A 12,203-nucleotide genomic window follows, 5' to 3' on the forward strand; every position below is an offset into this window, starting at 1 on the left:
GTTAAATTCCTCACATTTGCTGCCTTCCTCACCATGGCAGGTTATTTTTCTTGTCTTGTGTTTTATACTGCTCATGAGTTTGCTGTTCACCTTTCTCTTTATATTCCCTCCACAACATTTTCTTTTTTTGCAGCTCCTGCTTATATTGCTGCTCATCTGTTTAACTTCATCTGATTTATCCTTCTAATTCTGTGTATGCAGCCTGATACTGCTTTCCTTTAAACACTCCATGACTTTTCCATGCACAGTGGACATCCTTCCCTTCAGGTTTCTTATACTTTAACACTTCTTCAAACTGTCTCCTGATTTTCTCATAATTACCAGCCCTGTAGCTCCAATACTCTTTGTTAACTTAGAATTCCACATGCTTATCAATTTCCTAGATTATTAAAAATGTATTCATAACTTATTTTAATGGTATTAACAACACCAAATGAACTATTTTATATATATAAAAAAAAAAAGATGTTTATTAACTAGCTTTTATTGTGCTGGATTTCAAACCAGCATCTTTAGAACAAAGCAGCATTTTATAGTTAACATGCAACCATGAGGGTGCCTAATTTGGCACCCTCTAATATTGTAAAAAGAGAAGTATTACAGCTATGTAGGAGTTGATCTTAGGATAACAGTCTTAGATTTTGGCAAATTAATGCAACTATACTTATTCAGGTTATTATGAAGGAATGTCCAAAGTGCAGTCTGCCAGTTCTGTCTTGCCATAATTATTATCATTATTGTTACTACTTGACACCTCCAGGGAGTCCAAAAACTCATCGAGGGAGGGTACATACTCTACAACTCTGTCTCCACCACTCATTCCACCACCACTAGTATTTCAACAGACAATCACAAACATCCATGCCTGCAATTCGAACCACGACCTTTTGGCAGGAGAACAGATACGCTAACAACTCGGCCGATTTATCAGATTATCAGGCCGGCCAAGAAGGCCCATAATGGTAGCGAATATAATTTTTTATGTTCTCCAAGACGGATCTTTCTGTCTTCTCATAGTAGACCAAGTCACAGTCACAAGGAACTTCATACACTCCAGGATATACTAGAGTATGGAGTTTATCCTTAGGAGAGTGGATCAGAGTTGCTAATTTAACACGTGGTTTGTGGTGTGAAGGCCATTTTTTATTAGTACTTTGGCTATCTTTTCTGGTGTACCTCTGACATAGGAAATAGGAATAGTAATGTTTTGTTCTTGTGTATTAAAGAAGAAAGAAAGAGTAATAGGACTATGTAGTCTTTTATCTATGTTGTAGGAATTTTTAGCCATTGGCCAAAAAAGTATGGTACAGATATTTAAGTTCTGTGAAAAGAGCTGTATCATTAGAACAAATCGCTCCGGCTCTGTAAGTGTTTTTAAAATACCATACTGTTTAGCTGGGTGATGTCATAATTGTTTATGTAGATATCTTCCTGTGTGTTGGCTTTCTGTAAATGGAAAAAGATAGTGATCCATCTGAAAGGCGAGTGACTAATGTGCCAAGAAAAGACAAACAGTTTTTTGTGAGAAATAAGCCAGAACTGAGTTTTGCTAGCATTGAAATTGACGAGATTATCAGAACCCCCATTGGAGAATAGCTTCGAGATCAGAAATGAGAATAGTGGTAGTTGATGTTCTGTTTGTGTAGAGCAGTGTTTCTCGAAGTGTGGTATGCATCCCCCCCCCATCAGGGGCACGTGAAAGGTCTTCAGGGGATATATGGCAGTTTTTGGCTATGCATCATTAATGCATGGAATCATTAAGAAAAAAATAATTATTTTAAATGTACATATTTCTCAATAAATTATATATTATGTATGAATTCTCCTACTCAAATTATGATAATTGCTTCATTTGAAAAGTTTGCAAATTCGTGGGCAATCACTCTTCGTTCAGCTTCGTATATGAATGTACATTGTGAGCCTGCAACAATGCAAAGAGTGTACAATAGCAACTGATAAAAAAAAAGTAATTATATGAATCATTAGTAGTAGCTGTAATTAAGTCAGTTAAGCAGATATTAATCAATGTGCTTCATTATTTGATCATATTACAAATTTGTTGTTAGTTAAAATAATGATTAATAGGTTTGTACTTACTTTTACAGTGATATAATTGCTTTAATATTGTATGAAAGTTATAATGTCTATAATAAATATTATAATTTTTTTAGCTTTAAAATTCTTAAGTATGGATCATTGGTTAAAGACTGGATTTATAAGGGTGTGTCATCTGAAATCTAAAGAACCAACTAGAAAGAAGATGAAAAACCTTCGTAAATACGATATGAATTACTTAAAATTTGGATTTTCATGGACGGGAAATGAAGAGGAACTTATCTATTATGTGTCATTTGTGGTGAAACTTAAAAAAAAAGAAAGCCATTTTGAATTAAAATATAATGAATACAAGGACAAACCTGTAGAATTTTTTCAAAATAAATAAAAAAACTTTAAAAGAATCTCAAAAAATAATGTTGATCGTGTCAGGAGCTGAAAATAAGAAGGCTTTAGAAACTTCATATTGTGTGTCACTATTAATAACAAAATGTGGCGCAGCAGAAATAAGAGTCGTCATTATGCATTGCAGGTCGATGAATCCACTGACATTACAAATTTTGCAAATCTTCTAGTGTTCGTTACTTACGAAATAAAATCAAAAACTTCATGATGACCTTTTATTTTGCCAATCCTTGCCAGAACATACAACAGGAGAAGAAATATTCAACAATAGAAATACATTTATGCATCAAAACAAGCTTGATTGGAAAAGTGGTGGAATAAGCATGGACGGAGTGAAATCCATGGTCGGATCTAAAAAAATGACTTGTTTTAAGGAGTTGTCCCAGATGCAAAGTCGACACACTGCTGCATACACAGGGAGGCTTTGGCTACACATATGATGTCTACAGACCTAAGAAAAGTTCTAGATGAAGCTGTAAAAATCATAAATTATATTAAAGGTCATCCTCTAAAATATCAGACTTTTCTCTCAACTTTGGAAAAAATACACAACTCCTTTTCGATACTGATGTTCATTGGCTTTCTCGTGGAAAATTCCTTGCTCGTTTATTTGAACTTCAGAAGAACTACAAGTTTTTCTTGATGAAAATTTTGAATTGAAAAAATATTTACATAATTGGAAATGGCTCAGTCAATTAGCATACCTGACAGATATATTTAAATATATAAATAATGTATATATTATTTATAGATGTATATAAATAATCTTAATTTGTCTTTACAAGGCAAGGAAATTTCTATTTTCATATCCAAGATAAAGTTGAATGCCACATTGGCAAAGATGAAGCTATGGCAAAAGCAGGTTGGTAATGGAGAATTTGACGCATTTCCATCTCTTCATAAATTGCTCTCAAGTTCAAATGAACAAATTGATGATGATGATGATGTGAAAATTACTATTATGCAGCATTTACATAGCTTACAAATAAATCTAGAAAAGTATTTCCCTGAATTTGACATTAACATTGAGTGGATAAGATATCCTTTCAATATCAACAAATCTATGCCAAAGGGTCTGTAGCCAGTAGAAGAAGAACAACTTTTAGAACTGGCTTCTGATGGTTTCCTAAAAAATAAATACAACGAGAATACGTCATCATCATTTTGGCTACAAATACAGAATGAATTTCCTGAATTAACAGATAAAGTTCTAAGGTTAACAGATAAGGTTCTACAAATCTGAAAACAAACCCCAACTCAACATCACCAGAGTTAAAGATCGGTACTATCGACGTAAGAAGCCTGAATGGCAAAGAAATGGAGCTAGCTGAGGAATTAGATAAGTACCAGATCGACATAATAGGGGTGACTGAAACAAAAAAGACCAAAACTGGTGAGATCTTTCTGAGCAATAAATACAAAATGTTATATTCAGGCAATAACAATCAAGGAAAAGAAGGAGTAGCCATAGTATTCAACACAAAATACGAGGCTAATCTTCTTGAATGGCAGTCAGTCTCAAGTAGAGTAATGTGGGCAAATATGAGAATGGGGAACTGGACAATGAGACTTATTTGTGCCTATGGTCCCACAGAAGGTTCTACTAAGGTAGAAGTGGAGGAATTTTTTGAGGCTTTAGAAAAAGCAACTAACACAATGAAAAATGAAAAGTTGATCCTTGTTGGGGATCTAAATAGTAGAGTAGGAAATGATTGTGAGACATACAAAAATATTTTGGGAAAATTTGGAGAAAAGAGCAAAGCAACTAATAATGGCAAATATCTGTTGGATTTCTGTTCAGGACATGGACTGGTTATTACTAACACCATGTTCCAACATAAAAATGTGCACAAATTCACATGGAGAGAAGAGGCTAGGAATAAGAAAAGTCTCATTGACTATGTTATTGTTGATAGTGATGTTTTCTCCCTGGTGCAGGACACCAGAGTGTACAGAGGATTTGAAATTGGAAGTGATCACTATTTAGTCTTGAGCAGGATAAAATTGAATTTCATATTGAAAAGAATAACATGTAAGAAAGTTTTAAAGCGAATAAAAGTTGAGCAGCTCTCAGATGTAAACTGTAGACTAAAATACAGAAATATTATTGAAAAGAAAATGAAAGAGTTTGAGAACAGGAATCAAACCTTGGAGATTCAGTGGCAAACTCTGAAGGAAATATTGATTGATTCTGCCAGAGAGGCATGTGGTGAGGTTGTGTGCAAAGATAAAAAAATCAGAACTCCCTGGTGGACACAGGAAGTTAAAGAGGCAGTGAAGGAAAAGAAGAAAGCATATCAAAAGTTCCTGGCAAATAAGTCAGCTTTTACTCTTACAGAATACAGAGACAAATGTAAGAAAGCTAAACAGTGTGTAAAACTAGCTAAACAAAAGTCATGGGAGGACTTTGGCAAGAATATAGAAAATAAATATCAAGAAGGTGGCAAAATATTCTGGAGGTTGTTGAAGAAGCTTAGGAATGGAGGAAAGAGTGCTGTAAAAGGAATTAGAGATGATAAAGGCGAAATGAAAACAGGAGAAAAAGATATCCTTGAAGTATGGAGTAATTACTTTGAAAAACTGCTAAATGAAACAAGCAGTGATGACAGCACAGTGATAAAAAAACACTGACCAGGCATGCAGTCAGAATACATATCCATACTTGAAGTAGAAAAAGCCATCGAAGGCTTGAAATGTGGAAAGGCAGCAGGAGTAGATGATATTCGACCAGAAATGCTGAAGTATGGTGGTATAAGAGTCTTACAGTGGCTGCACTGCATAGTTCAGAAAGCCTGGACAGAGGGACGAATTCCCGATGATTGGAGTAGAGCTCTCATAGTACCCATATATAAAAAGGGAAATAAAACTGAATGTGAGAATTACAGAGGTATTTCCCTACTGAGTGTTCCTGGCAAGATCTATGCAAGTATACTTGAGAAACGGTTGAGAAGAATTGTGGAAGAAAAGCTTGGTGAAGAACAAGCTGGATTCAGGCCAAATAGAGGCTGTCAGGATCAGATCTTCACTTTACGACAAATAGTCGAGAAAGCATGGGAATATAACAAAGATCTGTATTTAAGTTTTGTCGATTTGGAAAAGGCATATGACAAGGTGCCAAGAGAGAAGCTATTCAATACGCTGCAGTTATATGGTGTCAATGGGGCATTATATCAAGCAATACTTAGTCTTTATTTGAGTTGTGAGTCAGCAGTTAGAATTGAAGGAAGTACAGGAAGATGGTTTAATGTTAAATCTGGTGTGAGACAAGGATGTACATTATCCCCTCTGTTATTCATTATCTATATGGATCACATTATGAAGGAATGTGGTATTAAACCTGATATCAAAATTGGAGATATTAATGTCAGCTCTTTGCTTTATGCGGATGATGTTATACTTCTAAATAAATCCGCTACAAGTCTGCAAGATTCTCTGACTAAATTGAATAGCTTTTGTAATAGATATGGTATGAAGGTGAGCAATAAAAAGACAAAGACAATGAAAATAGGCAGAATCATTGAAAATGTCAACTGTGTTGTGAATGGAGAACCTGTGGAACAAGTAAAACATTTCAGCTACTTAGGCACAATTTTTACTGAAGATGGTAAACTAAATATAGAAATAGACAACAGAATCAGCAAAGCTGGTATCGTGAGAAGTCAATTGAATAAATTCATATGGAATAAGAAAGAAATTAGTCGGAACACTAAATTAGCTGTATACAAGACTGTGTTCAAACCAATTTTAACTTATGGATCTGAGAGCTGGGTCAGAAGTAAAACACTTGATCAAAGACTAGAGACCGCAGATATGAGAGTTCTGAGAAAGATTAGAGGCGTGAACAGATGGCATCAATGGCAATATCATATTAAAAATGAGGATATTAGGAAAGAACTTGACATTGTCAGCATCCAGGAATGCATTAGCAGAGCTAATCTCAGATGGTATGGTCACTTAAATAGAATGGGAGAGGAAAGATTAGCAAAACAAGTATTCTCTGCCAGGTTGGCAGGAAGGCCAAGATATAGGTGGATTGATACGGTACAAAGTGCCTTAGACGATAGAAATATAAGATCTGATAATGTTGGAGTCTTGACAAGTAACAGACTGATTTGGAGGAAAATTGTAGATAGGAAGTTAGTAATGATGTAATTTTTTCATGTAGTACTGTCATATCCTGTACACCCCTTGAGGGTACATGGCAGGAATTTGATGATGATGATGATGAGTTCTAAGGTTCATTTTTCCATTTTCAAGTTCATATCTGTGCGAAGTTGGATTTTCGGCCCTTGTAGATATTAAGACGAAGAAGAGAAACCACATTATAGATGTCGAACCGCATCTGAGATTGAAATTAACAACTAGAGAGCCAAATTTTGCTGAAATTTTATCCTACCATAAGCAATTTCACTCCTCTCATTGATGATAAATTATTTAAATTAAGTAAAAATTTATAGCATCTTTATAAATTTTGTTCTATTAAAAAATAAATAATTTTTTTGTTTACATGTATAATCTAAATTCAAATAAAATAGACATTTACAATGAAATATTCTATATTTATTTATTTATTATTTTGATAAGGGGTACTTGGCAATAATGAAAATTTAAGAGGGGGGTGGTGGTATGGTTATCTGAAGTTTGAGAAACACTGGTGTAAAGTAAGGGAGGAGTGTAATGTGCTGTCATTGATATATAGAAGGAAGAAGGTTGGTGAGAGAACAGAACCTTGTAAGAGGATAAGAAACCATCCATCATCACACAGTGTACATTCAGACAGAAAGCTGGCAATCCAACTGCAGAAGTCCTGGGATAGATCAAATGATGAAAGTTTGTTTACAAGTCTTTGTGTCAGACCTGGTTAAAAGCTTTGGAGATATCAAGTGATATCTGATTTGATATCTCCACTTGAGATTCATCAGACTTGTCCATGGCATTTGTCCAGAGATGGGTGATATGTGAGTAGATCTCCTGTTGCTTGGCAGCAATGGAATCCATACTGGTGGTCGTTTATTAGCTGGGTGCCTTCAAGGTAGTGTAGGAATGCACTATATAAAATGCACATTGTTTGTAATCAGTTATACAACCCCAATGAACCCCAGTTTTAACTGGTAGAAATTTTGTGTAATGAGTACACAAAATGCTGAGCCATAGAAATTAGGCGATCGGGATGCATATACTTCAACAGAAGGGTGTTGTCTGACTGAGACCACACAATTGAGAATAAAAGCTTTCGCTAATGTGAATGACTTCTTATAGCTGAAGCAGCATAGTTTATTTTTTATTCAGTAACTAAAATTTTCATCAACAAAATATTATATATACATTTTATATTATATATAAAAACCATTGCTATACCCAGATCACTTCATAGGTGCAAATGGAATAAGTCAGCCTGTGGTTGAAGTGAACTGTTGTAGTTTGCCTTATTCTTCATTTATTGTCAGTTTAATTTAAAATTATTTACAGTGCAGTACATATATGTGTGCTCACAAATATCTGGAAAGAGAATTTTAGAATACAATAATTCTTAATCTAATATTAGAAGGAAAAAAAAACATGAAATTTTAAGTAAGCATGCGCTGAAGCAGGATTTGGCTGAAGTACCAAATATGCAGCCTAAGCATACTGAATTAAATTTTATAAACAAATGTTTTCAACAAAAAATAAATACTCATTAAAAATTGATACTAATTTTTAATAAGCTCGCTGGTACATTTTTGAAACTTCACTTTCTTTTTACATTTGGTTATAAAATATAGATGGATCCATAATATCCTCTATTTCTAATTAATAAAACTATCATTTAATTTTATACAGAACACTATTTAAAAAACAGTACAGCAAAAATAATTAAAACAAAATATTGCACTTATTTCTTCAAATAACCAAAATATTAATGGAACTGCTTTTAAAAGCAGTTCCATTCTCATAACTCAAAACTCAAATCATAACTCAAAAAAGACAAATTACCAATGATCAACAAAAAACTACCAACACAAAGTCAACAACAAACGATGTATTATCCACCCATAACAAAACAGGAACCGAAAGAAGCACTCCTAAAACACCAACTTCACAATCATACACACAAACATAAGAAGTATAAAAAAACACTGGCTTACATTGATAACACAGCTCAATTATACTATGATAAACATAGATATGCTAATACTGACCGAAGTTGCAATAAACGACACAGAAATTTATGCATACAACATAAATAATTATCAAACCTACAACTTATGCAGACCAAACAAAAGAGGAGGTGGAATTGTGGCATTTATCAAAGAAAAATACAATGTGACAGAAAAACAAACAAACTTCGAACATGCAGAAACACTAATTTTGGAACTCACAAATAGCCACAATAGTATCAAATACACAATAAACACAATATACAAACCCCCAGATAATAATCCACTCAGTTTTCTTCACAAGTTAGAAACATGGCTAAGCGGCATCAAACCGCGTACAACACACAGGCTCATCCTAATAGGAGACATTAACATAAATACTCTTGACCACGCTTCTTCAACCACTAACACATATCTTGATATACTAAATCAGTACAACATAAACCCTACCATTAACTCCCCAACAAGATACTCAATAACTCACTAACACAATCATGCATTGATCACATCAATATACGGGTTCCCATCCATACATATACATCATCAGTAATTAATGTAAAAATTGCCGATCACTACTTTGTCTCAACTTCGTTTAATTATGTTTCCTACCCCCCCCCCCTTCCCGCCACCACAAAAGTTGACAAAACTCGATCATACTAAAGAGCATTGTCGATAATCAAGTAAAAAATACAGACTGGAATTCCCTACTTAAAATAAACGATCCTGTAACATTATACGAGAATTTTCAACTAAAGTTCACAGAAATATACAAAAAAAGCAATAAAACCTACACAAACGAGATGACAAACAGACAACAATCCATGGATAAATGACGACATACTAAATACTATTACTGAAAAAGAAAATCTATGGAAAAAACTTAAAAAGTCACCCAGTAACACACATTTACAAACCTTATACAAAAACACAAGAAATAAACTAACAACAAAAATTCGTAGGGCAAAAAGACGCTACTACTTCCAAAAATTCATGGAATATAACGACAACATTAAGCAAACATGGGCTACACTCAACGAATTAGTAAACCAAAAAAAGAAAACTTCAGCACAAGATTTTATTGCAAAAAGCTTCGGCCGGGACACAAACCAAGAGGAACTAACAGACTCATTCAACCATGCTTTCACAAACAACATCACACAACTCAAAAAAGACAAACTACCATTGATCAACAAAAAACCTACCAACACAAAGTCAACAACAAACGATGTATTTCCACCCATAACAAAACAGGAACTGAAACAAGCACTCCTAAAACTGAAACCAAAGACCACTCCAGGAATAGACAAATTAAGACTCACAGACCTTATAACACACTTTGAACAATAAATCCAATACTTTTGAAACTCGTGAACATAACATTCGACACAGGCATTATTCCACAACAACTAAAAACTGCAGTAATTACACCAATATACAAACACGGCAAAAGAAACGATACTCAGAACTACAGACCAATAGCTACACTACCAGTCATCTCCAAAATTCTAGAAAAAATAACACACTCCAGACTACAGAACTATTTACAGAAGTACAACATCATCTCACAAAACCAATACGGCTTTCAGAAAACAAAAAGCACCATTACTTTATTAGAAGACATCGCCGACACAATAAACAAAGCTCTCGACAAAACAAGTACGCCGTCCTTATACTGCTGGACCTAACCAAAGCATTTGACACACTTGAACATGACATACTACTCACCAGACTATACTCAATAGGTATAAGAGGAACACTGCATACATGGTTCAAGAACTACCTCTCAAACAGAACACAAGTAACAAAAATAGGTGCATGTCACAGTCGGCGTATACAAGTAAAACACGGTGTACCTCAAGGTGCCATATTATCACCCACTGTATTCAACATATACATTAACGATGTTCATAACATATCCATAAGAAGTCAAATATTTCAATACGCAGATGACACTGCACTACTAGCAATCCACACAGACATTAACACAGCTCTTTGCAAAGTACAACAAGACCTAAACAAAATTACAACATACTTCCACCAAAACGCAATTCTAATCAATGGCACCAAAACACAGATGTTGATAATACACAACCCAAGAATCATATGCCCGCATCACTATCGATACATTGTCACACATACCGCTGCATTAACAACAAAAACACCTGCCAATGTTCCGAAATCAAACCTGTAACACACGCAAAATACCTCGGTCTCTATATAGATTCCCACCTTAAATGGACAAAACATATAGAATACCTACACACCAAACTCCTGATCATTGCAGCAAAACTCTTCCAAGTTAAAGACATTATTCCACCCAACATAAAAAATCTCCTATATCACAGTATCTGCAAATCCCTACTCAGATACGGAATAACAGTCTATATAAATATATCAAGCAGCCACCTAACAAAATTAGAAACACTACACAGGAAAATCATGTCAACAGTGATCTTGGACACCTTACATCCAACAACCAATATCCGACAAGCACATGGCGATACACAGAATTCTGAGCATTAAAAACCTGAAACACTACATGACATTAACAAGGAATTACTTCAACATCACCTATCGAAACAACAGAGACACATATTGTATAACACGACCTTCAACAACTCATACGGTTCTTTTGTGAGATCACATCAGATACCCATGCAACTCAACAACCTACCAAGAAAAGCTAAAACACGTAGATAACTACAGAACATTAAAAAACCAACTCTGGAAAATATACCAACAAAGTTAAGAAACCATTAACACTAATATACACATCACAAATCACTAGCATCCAATGCCTACATCCCATACATAAACAGTAGCAACAACACAAATAGTGAAGGCTAAATCCCACTCTCTTCATGAAAGCTAACCTAAGCTTCGAAGTAGGTGGGATTAACTTGCCTCACTCATCTATAAATAATCCTTATAAGCAAATGCAGAAATTTGTATGTATAATCATTCTTTCTCTTTCTCAAACTTAAAAAAAAAAAAAAAAAAAAATGAAATATAGAGAATAATTATGGTCTTAATAATCAAAATACATTTGGGGTATGAATGGTTGGATGGTCTTTTTTGTGAAATTCAAAAATTTAATAGCATATTTCTCTGTCTATATCTGAACAGTATATTGTATGTACAAATTTAGCATGTTGACAGTTATAGTATCAGAATTGTTTTAACCAAGTGTAGGCATACATCAGATTATTATTGAATAGGAACATCTATAATGCACTTAGAGAGGAGAGTAGCAATGCTATTTGAGGCATTTATAATATAGAGGTGGTAGGATTTTTCCTACTGAAATCTTGGATTTTTCATCCTGCAAAGCATGTGATCTGGCTGTGGGATGTATAATAGTTAATGTTAGCTAATTAACAGTGGATTCTTTTATTATTCTGTAATAAAAGGAAATTATGTAAATCATAAAATTCATTTCATCTAAGAGAAAATCTATACCCATTATTAAATAAAGCAAATTAATGATATGCCAAGTAATGTGAAGCATACGTATTTATGCTTGTGCATAAATATGTATATAAATATTTATTTTTAAATTTTAAAGATGTGAGATGAAGAAGAAGAAAGAGGAGAAATTAGTAAATA

General features: G+C 34.1%; 1 protein-coding gene and 1 long non-coding RNA gene across 3 annotated transcripts in view; one reads left to right on the plus strand and one right to left on the minus strand.

Moving 5' to 3' along the window:
* CSN4 (COP9 signalosome subunit 4) overlaps window positions 1-12,203 on the plus strand; it is a 253,522-nt gene that overhangs the window by 233,268 nt on the left and 8,051 nt on the right. The window lies entirely within an intron of this gene.
* The window catches only part of LOC150099349 (uncharacterized), a 163,269-nt gene continuing 161,947 nt past the window's right edge, over window positions 10,882-12,203 (minus strand). Inside the window, exon 4 of the long non-coding RNA XR_016549393.1 lies at window positions 10,882-11,995. This is a non-coding gene — a long non-coding RNA (uncharacterized LOC150099349). The remainder of the gene's footprint in view (window positions 11,996-12,203) is intronic.

The sequence above is a fragment of the Typopeltis vanoorti genome, chromosome 14 (assembly GCF_054136105.1).
Source record: "Typopeltis vanoorti isolate ZY-2024b chromosome 14, IOZ_Tvanoo_1.0, whole genome shotgun sequence".
NCBI classification, from domain to species: Eukaryota; Metazoa; Arthropoda; class Arachnida; order Uropygi; family Thelyphonidae; genus Typopeltis; species Typopeltis vanoorti.